Here is an 18,266-nt window from a genome sequence, read left to right as displayed (position 1 = left end):
TGTCCAGTTGGGGTTGTCAAGGGGCCCATGGTGATGTTCCAGCGTTGTCAATTTCTTCTTCCACTCCTTCTGAAGTACCTGAGTTTTTGTCGGATTACCAGGATGTATTTGATGAGCCCAAGCCCAGTGCCCTGCCTCCTCATAGGGATTGTGATTGTGCTATTAATTTGATTCCTGGTAGTAAGTTTCCTAAAGGCCGACTTTTCAATTTATCTGTGCCAGAACACGCCGCTATGCGGAGCTATATAAAGGAGTCCTTGGAGAAAGGGCATATTCGCCCGTCGTCGTCACCGTTGTGAGCAGGGTTCTTTTTTGTGGCCAAGAAGGATGGTTCTCTGAGACCTTGTATAGATTACCGCCTTCTTAATAATGTCTGATTTGTTTGCTCGGATTAAGGGGGCTAGTTGGTTTACCAAGATAGATCTTCGAGGAGCGTATAATCTTGTGCGTATTAAGCGGGGCGATGAATGGAAGACCGCATTTAATACGCCCGAGGGCCATTTTGAGTATCTGGTGATGCCATTCGGGCTTTCTAATGTGCCATCTGTATTCCAGTCCTTTATGCATGACATCTTCCGAAAGTATCTGGATAGATTCATGATAGTATATTTGGATGATATTTTGGTATTTTTGGATGATTGGGAGTCTCATGTGAAGCAGGTCAGAATGGTGTTCCAAGTCCTTCGTGCTAATTCCTTGTTTGTGAAGGGGTCTAAGTGTCTCTTCGGAGTTCAGAAGGTTTCCTTTTTGGGCTTCATTTTTTCCCCTTCTACTATCGAGATGGATCCAGTTAAAGTCCAGGCCATTTATGATTGGACTCAGCCTACATCTGTAAAGAGCCTTCAGAAATTCCTGGGCTTTGCGAATTTTTACTGCCGCTTTATCGCTAATTTTTCTAGTGTTGTCAAACCACTGACTGATTTGACCAAGAAAGGTGCGGATGTGGTGAATTGGTCCTCTGCGGTCGTTGAGGCGTTTCAGGAGCTGAAACGTCGTTTTTCTTCGGCTCCTGTGTTGTGTCAGCCAGATGTTTTGCTCCCTTTTCAGGTCGAGGTTGATGCTTCTGAGATTGGAGCAGGGGCTGTTTTGTTTCAGAGAAGTTCTGATGGCTCTGTGATGAAGCCATGTGCTTTCTTTTCTAGAAAGTTTTCACCTGCTGAGTGTAATTATGATGTTGGCAATCGGGAGTTGTTGGCCATGAAGTGGGCATTCGAGGAGTGGCGATGTTGGCTTGAGGGCGCCAAGCATCGCGTGGTGGTCTTGACGGATCACAAGAATTTGACTTATCTCGAGTCTGCCAAGCGGTTGAACCCTAGACAGGCTTGATGGTCACTGTTTTTCTCCCATTTCGATTTCGTGGTTTCATACCTTCCGGCTTCTAAGAATGTGAAGGCTGATGCCCTTTCAAGGAGTTTTGTGCCTGATTCTCCGGGAGTTTCTGAGCCGGCTGGTATTCTCAAAGAGGGGGTGATTTTGTCTGCCATCTCCCCTGATTTGCGGCGGGTTCTGCAGGAGTTTCAGGCGGATAGACCTGACCGCTGTCCTGCAGAGAGACTGTTTGTCCCTGATAGATGGACTAGTAGGGTTATCTCGGAGGTTCATTGTTCGGTGTTGGCTGGTCATCCTGGAATTTTTGGTACCAGAGATTTGGTGGCTAGGTCCTTTTGGTGGCCTTCCTTGTCCCGGGATGTGCGTGCTTTTGTGCAGTCCTGTGGGACTTGTGCTCGGGCGAAGCCCTGCTGTTCTCGTGCCAGTGGGTTACTTTTACCCTTGCCGGTCCCGAAGAGGCCCTGGATGCATATTTCCATGGATTTTATTTCAGATCTCCCTGTCTCTCAAAGGATGTCGGTCATCTGGGTGGTTTGTGATCACTTCTCTAAGATGGTCCATTTGGTACCCTTGCCTAAGTTGCCTTCATCCTCTGATTTGGTTCCGTTGTTTTTCCAGCATGTGGTTCGTTTGCATGGCATTCCGGAGAACATTGTGTCAGACAGAGGTTCCCAGTTTGTTTCGAGGTTTTGGCGGTCCTTTTGTGCTAAGATGGGCATTGATTTGTCTTTTTCTTCTGCTTTCCATCCTCAGACAAATGGCCAAACTGAGCGAACCAATCAGACTTTGGAGACCTATCTGAGATGCTATGTTTCTGCTGATCAGGATGATTGGGTGACCTTCTTGCCATTGGCTGAGTTCGCCCTTAATAATCGGGCCAGTTCGGCTACTTTGGTTTCACCTTTTTATTGTAATTCTGGTTTCCATCCTCGTTTCTCTTCAGGGCAGGTTGAGCCTTCGGACTGTCCTGGTGTGGATTCTGTGGTGGACAGGTTGCAGCAAATTTGGACTCATGTAGTGGACAATTTGACATTGTCACAGGAGAAGGCTCAACGTTTCGCTAACCGCCGTCGCCGTGTTGGTCCTCGACTTCGTGTTGGGGATCTGGTTTGGCTGTCATCTCGTTATGTTCCTATGAAGGTTTCTTCTCCTAAGTTTAAGCCTCGTTTTATTGGGCCTTATAAGATTTCTGAAATCCTTATTCCTGTGTAATTTCGTTTGGACCTTCCAGCTTCTTTTGCCATCCATAATGTGTTCCATAGGTCGTTGTTGCAGAGATATGTGGCGCCTATGGTTCCTTCCGTTGACCCTCCTGCTCCGGTGTTGGTCGAGGGAGAATTGGAGTATGTGGTGGAGAAGAATTTAGATTCTCGTATCTCGAGACGGAAACTTCAGTATCTGGTCAAATGGAAGGGCTATGGTCAGGAGGATAATTCCTGGGTTCTTGCCTCCGATGTCCATGCTGCCGATTTGGTTCGTGCCTTTCATTTGGCTCGTCCTAATCGGCCGGGGGGTTCTGGTGAGGGTTCGGTGACCCCTCCTCAAGGGGGGGGTACTGTTGTGAACTCTGTTCTCGAGCTCCCTCCTGTGGTCAGGAATGGTATTTCTGTGAGTTCTGTCCGTGGGTTCCCTCTGGTGGCTGAAAGTGGAGCTGCTGGTCTGGAGGTGGCTTCCTCAGCTGCATCGTTTAAGACTGGGCTGGTTCCTCTATTTAACTTTGCTCAGATCGTTACCTGATGCCAGTTGTCAATGTATCTGTACTGGTTCAGATCTCACTTGGATCTCCTGATGACCTGTCTACTTCAGTAGAAGCTAAGTCCCTGTTAAGCTCATTTGTTGTTCATTTGTGTGCTGAATATATTTCTTAGTACCTGCTAAGTTTTGTCCAGCTGGCTATCATGATATTGTCTCGCTAGCTGGAAGCTCTGGGTTGCAGAGTGGCACCTACCGTGCCGTGAGTCGGCGCGGGGGGTTTCTTGCTCACTCTGCGTGGCTTTTTGTAGTTTTTTGTGCTGACCGCAAAGATCCCTTTATCTATCTTCTGTCTATTTAGTAAGTCGGGCCTCCTTTGCTGAAACCTGTCTCATTCCTGTGTTTGTGCCTTCCTCTTAACTCACAGTCAATATATGTGGGGGGCTGCTCGTTTCCTTTGGGGAATTTCTCTGAGGCAAGGTGAGGCTATATTTCTCTTTAGGTGTAGTTACCTCTCAGGCTGTGTCGAGTCATCTAGGCAGAGTCAGGTATGATCCACGGCTAATTCTAGTGTGTGTGATAATAGATTAGGGCTGCGGTCAGCAGAGCTCCCTCTTCCCAGAGCTCACTCTATTTTGCAGTTTTGACTATCTGGTCATTCCCGGTGCTCCTAACCACCAGGTCCAGCCATAACAAAGATCATTGCATTGTTAAAACCTGGGAAGCCTGAAGATAATCCATCAAGCTATAGGCCCATTGCTTTATTGAGCTGCCTTTACAAGCTGTTAGAACGCTTAATCTATAACAAGATCAATTTAAAGATTTTTGACTCAATACCTATAGAGCAAGCCGGCTTTAGACCTGCTCGAAACTGCAGTGACCAAGTTTTAGCCTTGACAACTTTAATTGAAGCTGAATTTCAAAAGAACAAGAAGGTTTCAGTGGCGTTCATCGATCTTTCTGCCGCATATGACACTGTGTGGAGGGAAGGACTTCTATATAAGTTTCTGAAGGTGATTCCATGTAAGAAAATTATGTACCTCTTGAATAATATGATTGCAAATCGAACCTTTCAACTTATCATGGGTGATTCAACCAGTTGTAAGAAAACCTTAAACAATGGTTTGGCCCAGGGATCAGTGCTGGCACTTCTCCTGTTTGCTTTGTACCTAGCTGACATTCCTGACACAATATCATGGAAATTTGGATACGCCGATGACTGGGCACTTGCTACAGTGAGCAAAACAATGGAGGAAGCAGAGGAGGTCCTAACAGAAGATCTTAGTGTAATGGGAACATATTTTCGACAATGGAGGCTAAAGCCCAATCCATCAAAAACGGAAGTATGTTGCTTTCATTTACACAACGCAAGTGCTAAGACTGAACTCAAAGTACGTTTTGAAGGTCAACTTGTCAAGCACAACTTCAATCCCAAGTATTTAGGCATAATCCTTGATAGAAGCCTAACCTTCAAATCTCACTTGGAAAAGACGGCACAGAAACTGAAAGCACGCAACAATATTATTCAGAAACTCTGCGGATCCTCCTGGGGTTCCTCCACACCTGTCTTGCGAACGTCTACCCTTGCCTTGGTGTACTCTACCGCAGAATATTGTGCTCCAGTATGGCTGAATAGTTGTAATGTGAATGCAATCGACAATCAGTTAAACAACTCTATGCGCATAATTTCTGGTGCTATCAGACCTACGCCCATCCACTGGTTACCTGTCTTGACCCATATCGCACCTGCAAATCTGAGAAGACAAAAGCTCCTACTTAAAGTATACACCAAAGTATTGAATAATGAAAATCTCCCAATACATCAAAATATCCAAGATGTTCAAATACAGCGACTGAAATCAAGACATCCACCCATCCGAACCGCAATTACCCTGTATGATCATGATTTCAATTTAGAAGAGAAATGGCGTGAACTTTGGATCACTGCAGTAGACGGTGAGCCTCAAGCGTTTCCTCACTTTCAAAATCCACCACCAGGCTTCAATCTGCCAAGGAAAACCTGGGTCACTTTGAATCGTATCAGAACAAACTTTGGTGTCTGTGCAGATCTTATGCATAAGTGGGGAAAATCTGACTCTCCTGCCTGTGACTGTGGAGCTGACCATCAAACAATTCAGCACATTGTCGAGGAATGTCCCCTCAAAGCTTATACTGGTGACAAGAATGATTTCTATACTGGAAATGACAATGTTATTGCATACATAGAAAATCTCGATATCCGACTCTGATTTCTGCTCCTTTGTTCTTTTCAATCACTGTTTATCATTTATGTATTCTTATATGATGTTTAAATATATGTTCATACGATTAATAATACTGATAAGTTTTTCAAATACGTGAGGATATCGGAACAGAGCTTCGATGAATAGCTGCATCGTGTCCGAGGATCCATCACCATTTAGGACACACAACTACGTTGAGCAATTCCTGCTGAGGAACGTCTATTGGTGACCCTGAGGTATGTAATTTAAAAAAATAAACACATGTCGTTTGTATTATTGTTATAACAGCCATGTACTGTTTTTTTTTTCCATTTTCTGTTTGGCAGATTATTGGTTACCAGAAAGACCTTAAGATCTCTACATTTTCAATTCCGGATTGGAGTGTCCACCCTTTCTGGGATTGTTGGAGACACCTGCCATTCTTTATGTGATGTTCTGTGTGCAGAATTCCTCCCCCAAACCACATCTGAATTCTGGCTGCAAAATGCTGCAAAATTCATTGCAATTTGTAATTTTCCAAACTGTGTGGAAAATGTGTGGGCTGTGGAAGGCAAACACATTTGGATTCTGAAACCTGCTGGAAGTGGATCCGAGTACTTCAATTACAAAAAATACTTTTCGATTGTTCTCATGGCGATTGCAGATGCTGAGTGTCAATTTGTCGCCGTTGACGTTGGCTCATAAGGAAATGACTCACTGGCTTTCAAAAACTCTGACATGGGCCAACGTTTTGTAATAAATTAAATTTTCCACTGCCACAACCTCTTCCGAACACCAAAGGACCGCCAATGCCATTTGTTGTGGTTGGGGATGAGGCATTTCAAAAGTGTGCCAACCTCAAAAAACCGTATTCGAGTCGGGACTTGAATCACACCAAAAGGATTTTCAACTACCGACTGACAAGGGCACGAAGAACTGTGGAGTGTGCCTTTGGTTTGCTGGCGTCTAAATGGCGCATTTTGGGAACACCAATCAATCTAAAAACGGACACAATTCATGATGTAGTCAAAGCGTGTGTTGTTATGCACAATCACATCCTGGCAAAACAGCGACAACAATTAGAACTTGATGAACCTGTTGATAGCACTTTGCAGGATTACCGTGATCACCTGTCAGGACTCTGAACATTTTTTACCTTTTGTGCATTACTGCCCTTTTCCAAGATGGCGTCTTTGGTCTCATGTGCATTGTGTCTTCCTGCTATAAAACTCCACCCCAGCCTTCAGTCTGTGCTAGAGTATTCTGCCTTGCATCCAGCTCCTGACCTCTGATTACTCCCTGGCTATATACCTACTCCTGTGAACCTGTGTGGTTATCCTGCTACTCTGCTCTGAGTTCCTGCTGCATACACCAGTTCCAGTAATCCTCCTTCATCTGCTGCTCGTGTTTACTTCCATCTGCATTTGCTGGACATGTAAGCTGTTTCTGCTCTGCAAGAACCTGAGACTATTAACCAGGCCTCCCTGGTTGAGCTAAGATATGATTTGAACTGCCTTATAAGGTTATCTATCTGTGTTTGGACTAAGACAAGGATTTATTCGTGTCAAGTATCCTCAAGAATAATTGTGCTTCATAGACTTTCTGCTTGATTGCATTTTCCTCTGAAGACTGCTAAGCTGCGTTTTATATTTACACCAAGTGTTGTGGACTTGAGTTTCTCTCTGCACCTGTTTGAATCACCGTGTGATAATATAGACTTTACCACTTATAAAACTGTGTCCTGTAGTTGTCTTGTTCCACGCAAAGAGTCTCCTGAGATATCCCCTATTATTATTACATCACCCTCTGAGGACTACAGTTGAAGTTGCCCAGATGAGGGATAAGTTTGCTGCTTACTTTGTTTCAGATATTGGATGTCTTGCTTGGCAAGATTATATGGTTTAATACACTTTAAGTAAATGTTATGTTTGCTGACTTCACTACTAATAAAACACCGAGTTAAATAACCGTTACAACTTGACTCAGCAATACAATACACACATGTGTTTGTTTTAACATAAAGAGACAACGAAAACACACAAATAAATAAATTGTATTTAACAACAACCATAACCATCTGTTTATTTTGCATTAAACAATAATTGGGTTTATGTTCGGGATTTGTATGACTGTGAGATATTGTGGAACTTGTGGGTGTTGAGCTGTCATGATTGGGTAACATTTGATGATGAAGGGGTTACAGGGGAAGGGGCAATAAATTGAAGGATTGGCTCCTGTTGGGACTGGACTCATTGGGAGTAGATGACACATTAGGAGTAGAATCATGGAAATGTATAGACAAATTGGAAAGGAGAGAACCAAGGGAAGGTAGTGACATATTAGATAACAGAGACACATTGGGAGGTGAGGCTGGAGGTGGTAGGCCCATTTTTGGCAGACATTTCTTACTCCGGGTCTTCATTTTATGGTGCGGTGCCGAGTCACTAGTGGGAGTCTTACTACGTTAATTTGTTGGATGAGTGGGAGTTTTGGCTTCTGTAGCTGTGTTCGGTCGTGGTGCTGGACTGTGCAGTGTGGTGGATGCTGCATGCTGCAGGGGTGCTGGACTGGGCAGCATGGTGGATGCTGCTTGCTGTAGGGGTGCTACATTCTGGAGCGTGGTGGATGCTGCTTGCTGCAGGGGTGCTGCACTCTGGAACGTGGTGTAGCTGTGAACTGGGGGAACAGGCCAGTGATGCTGTGCTTTTTGATGCTGGTAAAATCTGGCCTGCAGATGATAGCTTCGGGACTGCTGCTGTATAATGCTTGGCTGTAAGCAGCCTGGCAGGCCTGCATGATGCTCACCTGGAGTTCAGGCTTAAGGTTTTCCGACACACCCCGCTATATTTCTGAAAAAAAAAGTCTCACCGATCTCTGAAGGTCGGCTTCCAGGTGGTCAAGGAGTCTGTGGACTTCCTGGAAAAGTGTGTTCACCTGAGTGAACCTACTGTCCGATTTATCTCCAATCACCTTCATCCCATCCTGGAAGATCGATTTTAAGTGAATAAACTCGGGCATGACTGACCTCTCCCAGGCCCACTGCCGCTGACAAGAAGTCCCAACTAAAGCAGTGGCAGAGGGCTGAGAGAGGGGAAAACCTGATGGGCCAGCTGCCTGTTCCCTAGCCTGCCTGGTTGCTCCATTGCTGGTAGATGATTGGGACAGTTCATTGGCTGTTTGAGGGGCAGCTCCAACAGAGGAAGATCCAGGTTGTATAGTGCTGCTCCAGGTTCTGTGTGGAAAATAAAAGAAAGACATTACTATATAAACTATAAAGTATATTTTAGTAAGACAACAGAAAAGATATTCACGTTCGCTGATCAACCGCAGGCCTCAGAAAAGAAAGCATATGGTTGTATTTATATTTCGAGAGCTTTGGAGCAGCACTACTTTTAACCCAAATCTCTTGTCTGATATCCTTATTGAAGCGATCTTTCATTGAATGCCAATGAACTTTTACTCTCTTCACTGTGAAGGGGGAAAAAAATTGAAAAAAAAAAGACACCAACATTTACAGCAAAACAGACGCGTAAGATCACATTGTAATACTTACGAAAATCCTTTCTGACTTGTGGACTTGCATAGTCCCAATCATCCAACAGCGATCTGGCCACTTTTTCCCAGAGTAATCGACTCAATACTGAGTCGGAATGATTACGATCGTGGGGATCCCACAACGCTACACGTTCTTGAACCAGTGTAATGAGTAGGTCATTGTCAATGACATGTCGAACCTATAGATCAAATAAAATAAGAAAAAAATTAATAATACATACAGTTTTAAAGATACAAAACTGAAAAAATAAAATTACAAGTCTGATAATGAAAATAATTCTTACACCCCGTCTTTCCTCCTCAGCAATTTGAACCTGACGACCCTGGGAAGATTCATTTCCACTTGACTGTTCCTGCTCTTCCGCACTGGTAGGTTCCTGTAAAGAAAATACATGATTTACCACATGTGTAGTATTGCCAGTAGTGTTGAGCGATACCGTCCGATACTTGAAAGTATCGGTATCGGAAAGTATCGGCCGATACCGGCAAAGTATCGGATCTAATCCGATACCGATACCCGATACCAATACAAGTCAATGGGACTCATGTATCGGACGGTATTCCTGATGGTTCCCAGGGTCTGAAGGAGAGGAAACTCTCCTTCAGGCCCTGGGAACCATATTAATGTGTAAAATAAAGAATTAAAATAAAAAATATTGCTATACTCACCTCTCCGACGCAGCCTGGACGTCCGCGAGGGAACCGGCAGCGTTGTTTGCTTAAAATTCGCGCGTTTACTTCCTTACTTGAAGTCCCGGCTTGTGATTGGTCGCGTGCCGCCCATGTGGCCGCGACGCGACCAATCACAGCAAGCCGTGACGTAATTATAGGTCCTTCAGGATTTTAAAATTACGTTCTGGCTTGTGATTGGTCGCGTCGCGGTCACATGGGCGACGTGACCAATCACAAGCCGTGATGTCACGGGAGGCTGGACAAGCGCGCATTTTAAAATGCGCGCTTGTCCTGCCTCCCGTGACGTCCCGGCTTGTGATTGGTCGCGTCGCCCATGTGGCCGCGACGCGACCAATCACAGCAAGCCGTGACGTAATTTTAGGTCCTTCAGGATTTTAAAATTACGTTCTGGCTTGTGATTGGTCGCGTCGTGGTCACATGGGCGACGCGACCAATCACAACTAGTGACGTCACGGGAGGCTGGACACGCGCGCATTTTAAAATGCGCGCTTGTCCTGCCTCCCGTGACGTCACGGCTTGTGATTGGTCGCATCGCGTCGCGACCAATCACAAGCCAGAACGTAATTTTAAAATCCTGAAGGACCTAAAATTACGTCACGGCTTGCTGTGATTGGTCGCGTCGCGGCCACATGGGCGACGCGACCAATCACAAGCCGGGACGTCACGGGAGGCAGGACAAGCGCGCATTTTAAAATGCGCGCGTGTCCAGCCTCCCGTGACGTCACGGCTTGTGATTTGTCGCGTCGCCCATGTGACCGCGACGCGACCAATCACAAGCCGGGACTTCAAGTAAGGAAGTAAACGCGCGAATTTTAAGCAAACAACGCTGCCGGTTCCCTCGCGGAGGTCCAGGCTGCGTCGGAGAGGTGAGTATAGCAATATTTTTTATTTTAATTCTTAATTTTACACATTAATGTTGTTTCGATACCGATACCCGATACCACAAAAGTATCGGATCTCGGTATCGGAATTCCGATACCCGCAAGTATCGGCCGATACCCGATACTTGCGGTATCGGAATGCTCAACACTAATTGCCAGTCAATACATACCAATCAGTATATCTCAAATGAGATTGCATAATTAGTGTCATGTCCACCCTGGGAAGCGGTCAGTTCTTCACTGGAGGACATGTTTGAAGAGCAGGCAGCAGTCAAGTGAAACACTACAGAAAAGAACAGATGAAAAATATTGAACTTGTTTAAAAGCCAAACACAATGTAGCCAAAGCAAAAAAAAAAAAAAAAAATTTGAAGGCCAATACTTACATTACAGGCAGTAGTCCAACAGCACAGCAGACAGCACAGAAGCGTGACAGTAGCACAGCACCACAGCACCGGAACAGCAGCACAGCACGAGGACAGCAGCACTGCACAGTCTACATGGAAAAAAAGGAAAACATAAGACACAAAGTGACAAAGGTTGTGAAACTGGGCAGAGTGTGAGACTGGTCAGAGAAACATTGTAATTGAAAAGTACACACACTCATACGTACACAGGGCCACAGGAGCAATCCACGACAGGTAATTCTGGACCGAAAAATCCAGGCAAGGAGTCCAGGACAAGAAAACCGCACAGTTTAGAAGAAACAGAAAACAACATGTAAGTACAGAATGCAGTGAGAGACAGACAGACATTTTCAAAGCTTCTATACTTACATCTAGAGTCTTGTGCTCGCATCCAGAGTCTTGAGAGTAATGGACTTCCTGTCTCCAGACCCCCTATTATACAGCAGGGATTTTGCAGTTTGTGAAATAATTTCCTGGACATGATTAGTGTGAAGAATGCAAGCGTATCGAACGCATGCGAACGCATGTCCTTTGTACCAATGCGTTCCCATAGACAGTAATGTGTTGTTTTGACGCACTCATTCGCATGCGTATGTCTACGCTAAATGCAACATGTTGTGTTTGCCGCAAAACCGCGAAACGACGCATGCGTACGCATCCGCGTGTGAACTGATGCGTACACAATGCTACCCTGCGTACACAATATTAAATATATGTACGCAAGATGCATGCGGATTGGTACGCAGGTATACGCTGCGCACACATACGTTAATGTGAACCCAGCCTTACTGCATCAGTGTAGTGTGGCATGGAGGCGATCAGCCTGTGGCCCTGCTAAGTTGTTATGGAAGTCCAAATTGCTTGGATAGCAGCCTTCAGTTCATCTGCATTGTGGGGGTCTGGTGTCTCTCATCTTTCTCTTGACAATACCCCATTGATTCCCTGTGGTTGTTAAGGTCAGGCGAGTTTGCTGGTCAATCAAGCACAGTGATACTGTTGTTTTAAAACCAGGTATTGGTACTTTTGTCAGTGTGAACAGGTGCCAAGTCCTGCTGCTGAATTAAATTTCCATCTCCAAAAACCTTGTCAGCAGAGGGAAGCATAAATTGCTGTAAAATTTCCTGGTAGACAAATGCACTGACTTTGGTATTGATAAAACACAGTGGACCTACACCAACAGATGATATGGCTCCCCAAACCATAACTGATTGTGGAAACTTGACACTATACCTCAAGCAGCTTGGATTGTGTGCCTCTCCACTCTTCTTCCAGACTCTGGGACCTTGATTTCCAAATTAATTGCAAAATTTACTTACATCTAAAAACACCTCCTTGAACCACTGAGCAACAGTCCAGTTCTTTTTCTCTTTTGCCCAGGTAAGACGCTTCTGGCATTGTATATTGGTCATGACTGGCTTGACATAAGGAATATGACTCTTGTAGCCCATGTCCTGGATACATCTGTGTGTGGTGGCTCTTGATGCAATGACTCCAGCAGCAGTCCACTCCTTGTGAATCTCCCCCTAATTTTTGAATGCCACTTTCTTAACAATCCCTTCAAGGCTGTAGTTATCCCAGTTGCTTGTGCACCTTTTTCTACCACACTTTTTCCTTCCACTCAACTTTCCATTAATATGCTTGGATAACGTACTCTGTGAACAGCCAGGGTGGCTTACCCTCCTTGTGGAGTGTGTTAATGAATGCTTTCTGGACATCTGTCAAGTCAGCAGTCTTCCCCATGATTCTGTAGCTTACTGAAATAGATTAAGGGACCCTTTTAAATGCTTGGGAAGCTTTTGCAGGTGTTTTTTGTTCATTTCTCTAATTTGTTGAGATAATTACTTTTCTTTGGCGGTAAGCCATAATCATCAACATTAACAGATATAAACACTTGAAATAGATCACTCTGTTTTTAATGACTCTATATAATATATGAGTTTCACTTTTTGTATTGAAGAACTGAAATAAATTCACTTTTTGATGATATTCTAATTAATAATAATAAATAATAATCTTTAGTTTTATATAGCGCTAAAATATTCCGCAGCGCTTTACAGTTTGCACACATTATCATCACTGTCCCTGATGGGGCTCACAATCTAAATTCCCTATCAGTATGTCTTTGGAATGTGGGAGGAAACCCACGCAAACATGGAGAGAACATACAAACTCTTTGCAGATGTTGTCCTTGGTGGGGTTTGAACCCAGGACTCCAGCGCTGCAATGCTAACCACTGCGCCACCGTGCTGCCCATGGTGTAAGAAGCACCTGTAGGTCCATTAAGTTCAACCTTTCTCCGCCAATTCTACATTTTTTGTCACAGAATTATCTATAACCCAAAATGTTATGTGTACTGATGATATCATTCAGCCTTTTTAAAAGCTGTTATAATATCTGCCATTACTATCTCTTGTGGCAGAGCATTACATAGTCTGACTGCTCTAATTGTAAAGAGCCCTTTCCAATTTACCTGCCGGAGCTGCCTTTCTTTCCCCCGTAATGAGTGCCCTGAGGACCTTAGTATGGTCTTTGGAAGGAAAAAGTTGTGTGCCACTCCTTTCAATTGACCACACTTGTATTTATACACAAAAATGAGATCTTCTCTGAGATGTTTTTTTTCTAAGCTAAACAAGCTCAAATTTTACAGTCTCTCATCATTAGAGAGGCCTCCATCCCATGTAATAATCTGGTTGCCTGCCTTTGAATTGACTCTACCTTCTGATTATCCTTTTTAAAATGTGGAGCCGAAAACTGGATCCCGTTTTGTTGAGTGTCATTGACTGCCTTCTGGACATCTTTCAAGTCAGCAGTCTTCCCCATGATTGTGGAACCTACTGAAACAGACTAAGGGACCTTTTTAAATGCTAAGGAAGCCTTTGCAGGTGTTTTTGGTTAATTATTCTAATTTACTGAGATAACGACTTTTGGGTTTTCACTGGGTATAAGCCATAATCATCAACATTAACTGAAATAAACACTTGAAATAGATCACTCTGTAATGACTCTATATAATAACTTAGATTCACTTTTTGAATTGAAGAACTGAAATAAATGAACTTTTAGATCATATTCTAATTTTGTGAGAAGCACCTGTAAATGTATATAACCCAGTACTGTGCTAAAGTTTTAGAAAGCTTTTATAAAAATAGAAGTGTTAATAGTTTATATATGTTTACTACCAAAATGCAAAGTGAATGAACAAGAGAAAAATCTAGCCTAAAAAAGTAAAATCAACATTTTGTTATGTGACCAATCTTTGCCTTAAAATAGCACAGTTTTTGAAGGAAATCATCAGAAAGGTTGCTCCAGACATCTGGAAAACAACTAACCACATATTTTTTGTAAATGTTGGTTTGTGAAAATGCAAAACCAGGGTTTGAAGCTTGACAGAGATAATTTGCATATTCCTGGTGCATTCTAGGAAGAGTGAAGCGACACCGCAGGTCTAAGGATCTTTGGGTGTAGTTGGATCAAGCTGCTTGGAAGAAATCATCAAATCAGGACTTGAAGCTGGAGGGAGATAATTTGCATATTCTTTACGGCTATTCCACAGAAATTCATTTTGTTCAACATGGAGAAGGACATTACACATATGGTCTGCTGCAATGTGTGCTATATGTGTACAGACTTGCCAGATGAAAACACGAACTTTACGTGCCAGAAATGCAAGCTAGTGACTCTGTTAGAGGGAAAGGTGCAAAGTCTTCAGGAAAGAATAGTTACACTGAAGCTCATCAAAGAAGGTGAGGATTTATTTGACTGAGCAGCAGAATCTATTCAGAATGTTGCAAGAGAGAATTTTTCAGTATTCCCGCAGAAGCTAATGACAGAGAAGAAATAGATATTCATAATATTTAAAGAGAAGCACCTTTCAATGTATGTGCAGAAGAAGAGAAATGGAAGCATGTGACCCAAAGACGCAGGAGGATGATTAGGCAGTCAGCACCTACCACTGAAGAATGCTACCAGGCTCTCACGCAGGGCAAGAATCAAGATCTATATCCAAAAAGTGCTTTGTCCATAAAGAACACCTCCGTAAGAAATCAGAAGCCTCTTGAAGGGAGAAAAAAAACACTTTATGGAAGAAGAAAAGGAGAGTGGTGGTCATGGGGGTTGTAACAACTCTGCTGGCATCACGGCATGGCCTCCTATCTCTCACACTATCTTACCCACTGCTCCAGGTCATGATGTGGTTTCTGTTTCATGCCAGCTCCAAGTTCTGTGTCTCTGCTCTCTGCATGCTTCATGGCGGCGCCTGAACTCTCTGGTTCTTATAGGAATCAGGTGCATTTGTCTAATCTATTCCTGACCAATTACCAAGAGACCTCTAGTATATAGTGCAGCTCCACCCAGTGTTCTGGGCCTGTGCAATGTGTTTGCTCAGTTAGTGTCTAGCTGCTGAGTTTGCCAGGCCTTGCTCTATGTTACTCCCTCGCTGGAGGCTCTACTCTGTATTCTTGCCTTGTTCTTGTCCGCCCTCCAGGAGGCAGAATATCCTGGTCCCTGTGTCTTTGTCCTTGTGTCTTGTTCCATTACCTTGCCTGTACTTAGTCTTATCTCCGTCTCCTTGTCTGTGGCTTCCTTCCCTGCTGTGTCTTTCCTTCTCAGTCTGCTTATGCTCTGGACTCTTGCAGCTCTGCCTGCTCTGTACCTTTGTGGCTTTTACCTCTGCTCCGCTCCCGTTGCTGTAAGAATCTCTTTCTGCAACTCCTCTCCGCATTCCTTGCTATTCTGCTCCGTTCATCTCTGCTCCGCTCCCGTTGCTGTAAGAATCTCTTGCTGCAGCTCTTCTCCACATTCCTTGTGGTTCTGCTCTGTTTTGCTTTTATTGCTGCGCTATCTCTTGCTGCTCTACCGCTCCTATCCGCAGCCTTGCGGTTCTCTTCCAGTGTGAACAGGTCCCAACCTGTTTCTTCTTTCTCCTTTCCTTCTGGCTTGTTTCCGTACCTACACCTCCTATGTGAACAGGTCCCAACCTGTTCCTCCATACTACATATCCATACCTGCACCTCCTGTGTGAACAGGTCCCTACCTGTTCCTTCATAAACCACATCAACCAGTCCTGTGTTCTCTGCCGTGCCATCCTATCCAGTGTTCCTGCCAGTCCAGCCGTTCCTGCCGTGCCTTCCAGTCCTGTGTTTCCGGCCGTCCTAGCCAGTCCTGTGTTTCCTGCCGTCCTAGCCAGCCCTGTGTTCTCTGCCGTGTCTCTGCTAGCCCTGTGTCCTCTGCCGTGTCTCTGCCAACCCTGTGTCTCAGCTGTGCCAGCCTACTCGTCAGAGTTTCAGCTGTGCTCTTCTGCCAGTCCTGCCTGATGCCCGCACCAATCTTGGTATTCCTGTCTCCCAAGTGGGATCAGCAGCCACAGCCAGACACCGCCCTGGAGTAGCACCTGGCAGCTGCCTGCTGCACAAGCCTGACCTCACCATCAGGGGCTCCAGTGAAAACCCAGGCAGCTGTCATAGTCACGCCCCTTCCAGGGTAGTCTGGTTTGTGGCACAGTGGGGCCACATACCCCTGCGAGCTCACGCCCACCAGTCAGGGCGTGAGCGTGACAGTTTGCACAGGCCATGGCCTCCGCTGTATCCCATGTCCTACCGCTCGCAGAGCATGATTAACTTTTTTCTTGCCCGTATGAGCAACCTGAAAAATTTGTTCCACCAAGGGTGGTTCAGATTGAAGAGACCTCTGACCTAATTATAGTCTCTAATGCTCTCTTCAAGCAACTTCAGGCCTATGAGGAGGAGCACTATCCAGCTGACCCACCTATGTTCTATGGGAATCCTGAAAAATGCCAGGGGTTCCTGAAGCAGTGCTTGCGCTACATCCTGCAGAATGCAGCTTGTTTCCCCTCTGACCGGGTCAAGGTGGGTTACATCATGTCCTACCTGGCCGAAGATGCTATAATATGGATAACTCCCCTCTGGGAAGCAGGGGATCCTATCGTCATGAACCTAGGGGCCTTCCTGGTGGCCTTCCGTAAAGTCTTTGACAAGCCTTGTCCTGCTGCTCCTGTGAAGTCTTCCCCATCTAGATCCGAGAGGCGCTCCAGATGGGCGAAACCCGTGAAGAAACCCCCACGTCAAGCCATGACCGTCTGTGAATCTCCAGTTCCTGTACCCATTAAAGCAGCTACCCGTGTGAAGCCTAAGAAGGTTGATGAGAGTGGGCTGGCAAAGCAGCAGCCTGAAATCAGCCATAAGAAGGGCATACAATGTGCTGCTGTTGTGAGGAACACCTGGATGGCCTCTGTCCAGGGGATCTAAAGCTCAAAAACCTCAGGCCAGTAGGAGAGACTGCCCTTGGTGAGAATAACTCCCTTCTGCTAAAGTCTGTGTCTGTTCCAGTGCCTTGTGGGAGCTTCGGTCCTGCAGATGTGTTCAAGCTGCAAACCAGACGGAGTCTAAGTGTGATTTCTGTTCCACTGCTCCTGAATCCTGTGAAGGTGTTTGGTGATTGCCGAGTCCTACTTATGAACAGTCCAGTGTCGAAGGGACAACTACAGCTCCAAATTGGAGCATTATATGCGAAGAAATTTGTTTTCAACTTGTTGACCAGTCTGCCCGTCGGTCGTTCTGAACTGGATACTCTGCTGCCTGTTCCGGTCCGAAGACCCAGCATGGTTGTGCGTTTGGAACTATCAAGTCTCCAGAAGTTTCTTGTTCCTGAACTGCAAGGTCAATCTACAGTGTCGATATCTTCGCCACCTAATCAGCTGGCTATTGAGTCATGGTGTGCTGACCTCACTGAAGTTAAGAAAGCAGTGGCGTCCTCTCCGCACACCTCCAGTGACAATACCAGTGACCAGTTCCCAGGAACTTCCCTGTTTCTTAAAAATTTTTCTCTGAACTCTGGGAAGAAGATGCTTCCTGTAATGATGCCTTCGGATTCCATGTGGCAGGTGGATGAATAAGTTGAAGCTGAAACTCTTGCATCTCTGTTCTTCACCAATCCGGAGGAAGAAATGGCCCAGTTTTGTCTGAGTAACTGGCTGATGGGGCTTGCTAAATGTATGTATTCTGCTTCCAAGTGGCAACGTGCTGATAATACTAAGACAGAAACTTACTCATCCTCTAATCTAGAAGAGGAGGTCCAGTTTTTTCAGGGTACCAGGCTGAAGATGTTTCCTATATGTATGCCTCCAGTTTCCATCTGGCTATCGGGTGAAGATCCCAAGACTGAAGTGTTTTCAACTGTGCTTTCCACCAGTCTAAAGGAGTAGGTTCAATTTTCTTGTGATGATGGGCTTAAGTTGGATCCAGTGAAGGTGTCTTCAGTGTCCAAAGAATCAGATTATGTTGTGCTCAAATCAGAAGCTTCCAAGTCCCTGCTTTCAGTTAACCAGGTGAAAGACGTCCTGTCCCTTGCATCTTCTGTGTGGGAAGCTGATCTTACTGGACTCAAAGAGACTGGGCAACCTGAGATCTCTAATGTCTCATCTACCTCATTCCACCAGAAGAATGTTGTGATGGCTCTGACTATGTGTGCTCC

At 45.0% G+C, this 18,266-nt stretch overlaps 1 long non-coding RNA gene across 1 annotated transcript in view; it reads left to right on the top strand.

Moving 5' to 3' along the window:
* LOC143818153 (uncharacterized) overlaps window positions 1–9,151 on the top strand; it is a 376,965-nt gene extending 367,814 nt beyond the window's left edge. Inside the window, exon 3 of the long non-coding RNA XR_013224346.1 lies at window positions 9,103–9,151. This is a non-coding gene — a long non-coding RNA (uncharacterized LOC143818153). The remainder of the gene's footprint in view (window positions 1–9,102) is intronic.
* The last annotated feature ends 9,115 nt before the right edge of the window (window positions 9,152–18,266 follow it).

This window comes from Ranitomeya variabilis, chromosome 3 (assembly GCF_051348905.1).
Source record: "Ranitomeya variabilis isolate aRanVar5 chromosome 3, aRanVar5.hap1, whole genome shotgun sequence".
Classification (NCBI taxonomy): domain Eukaryota; kingdom Metazoa; phylum Chordata; class Amphibia; order Anura; family Dendrobatidae; genus Ranitomeya; species Ranitomeya variabilis.
The sequence above is the reverse complement of the archived record's forward strand: the minus strand, read 5'-3'. Positions and strand labels throughout refer to the sequence as shown.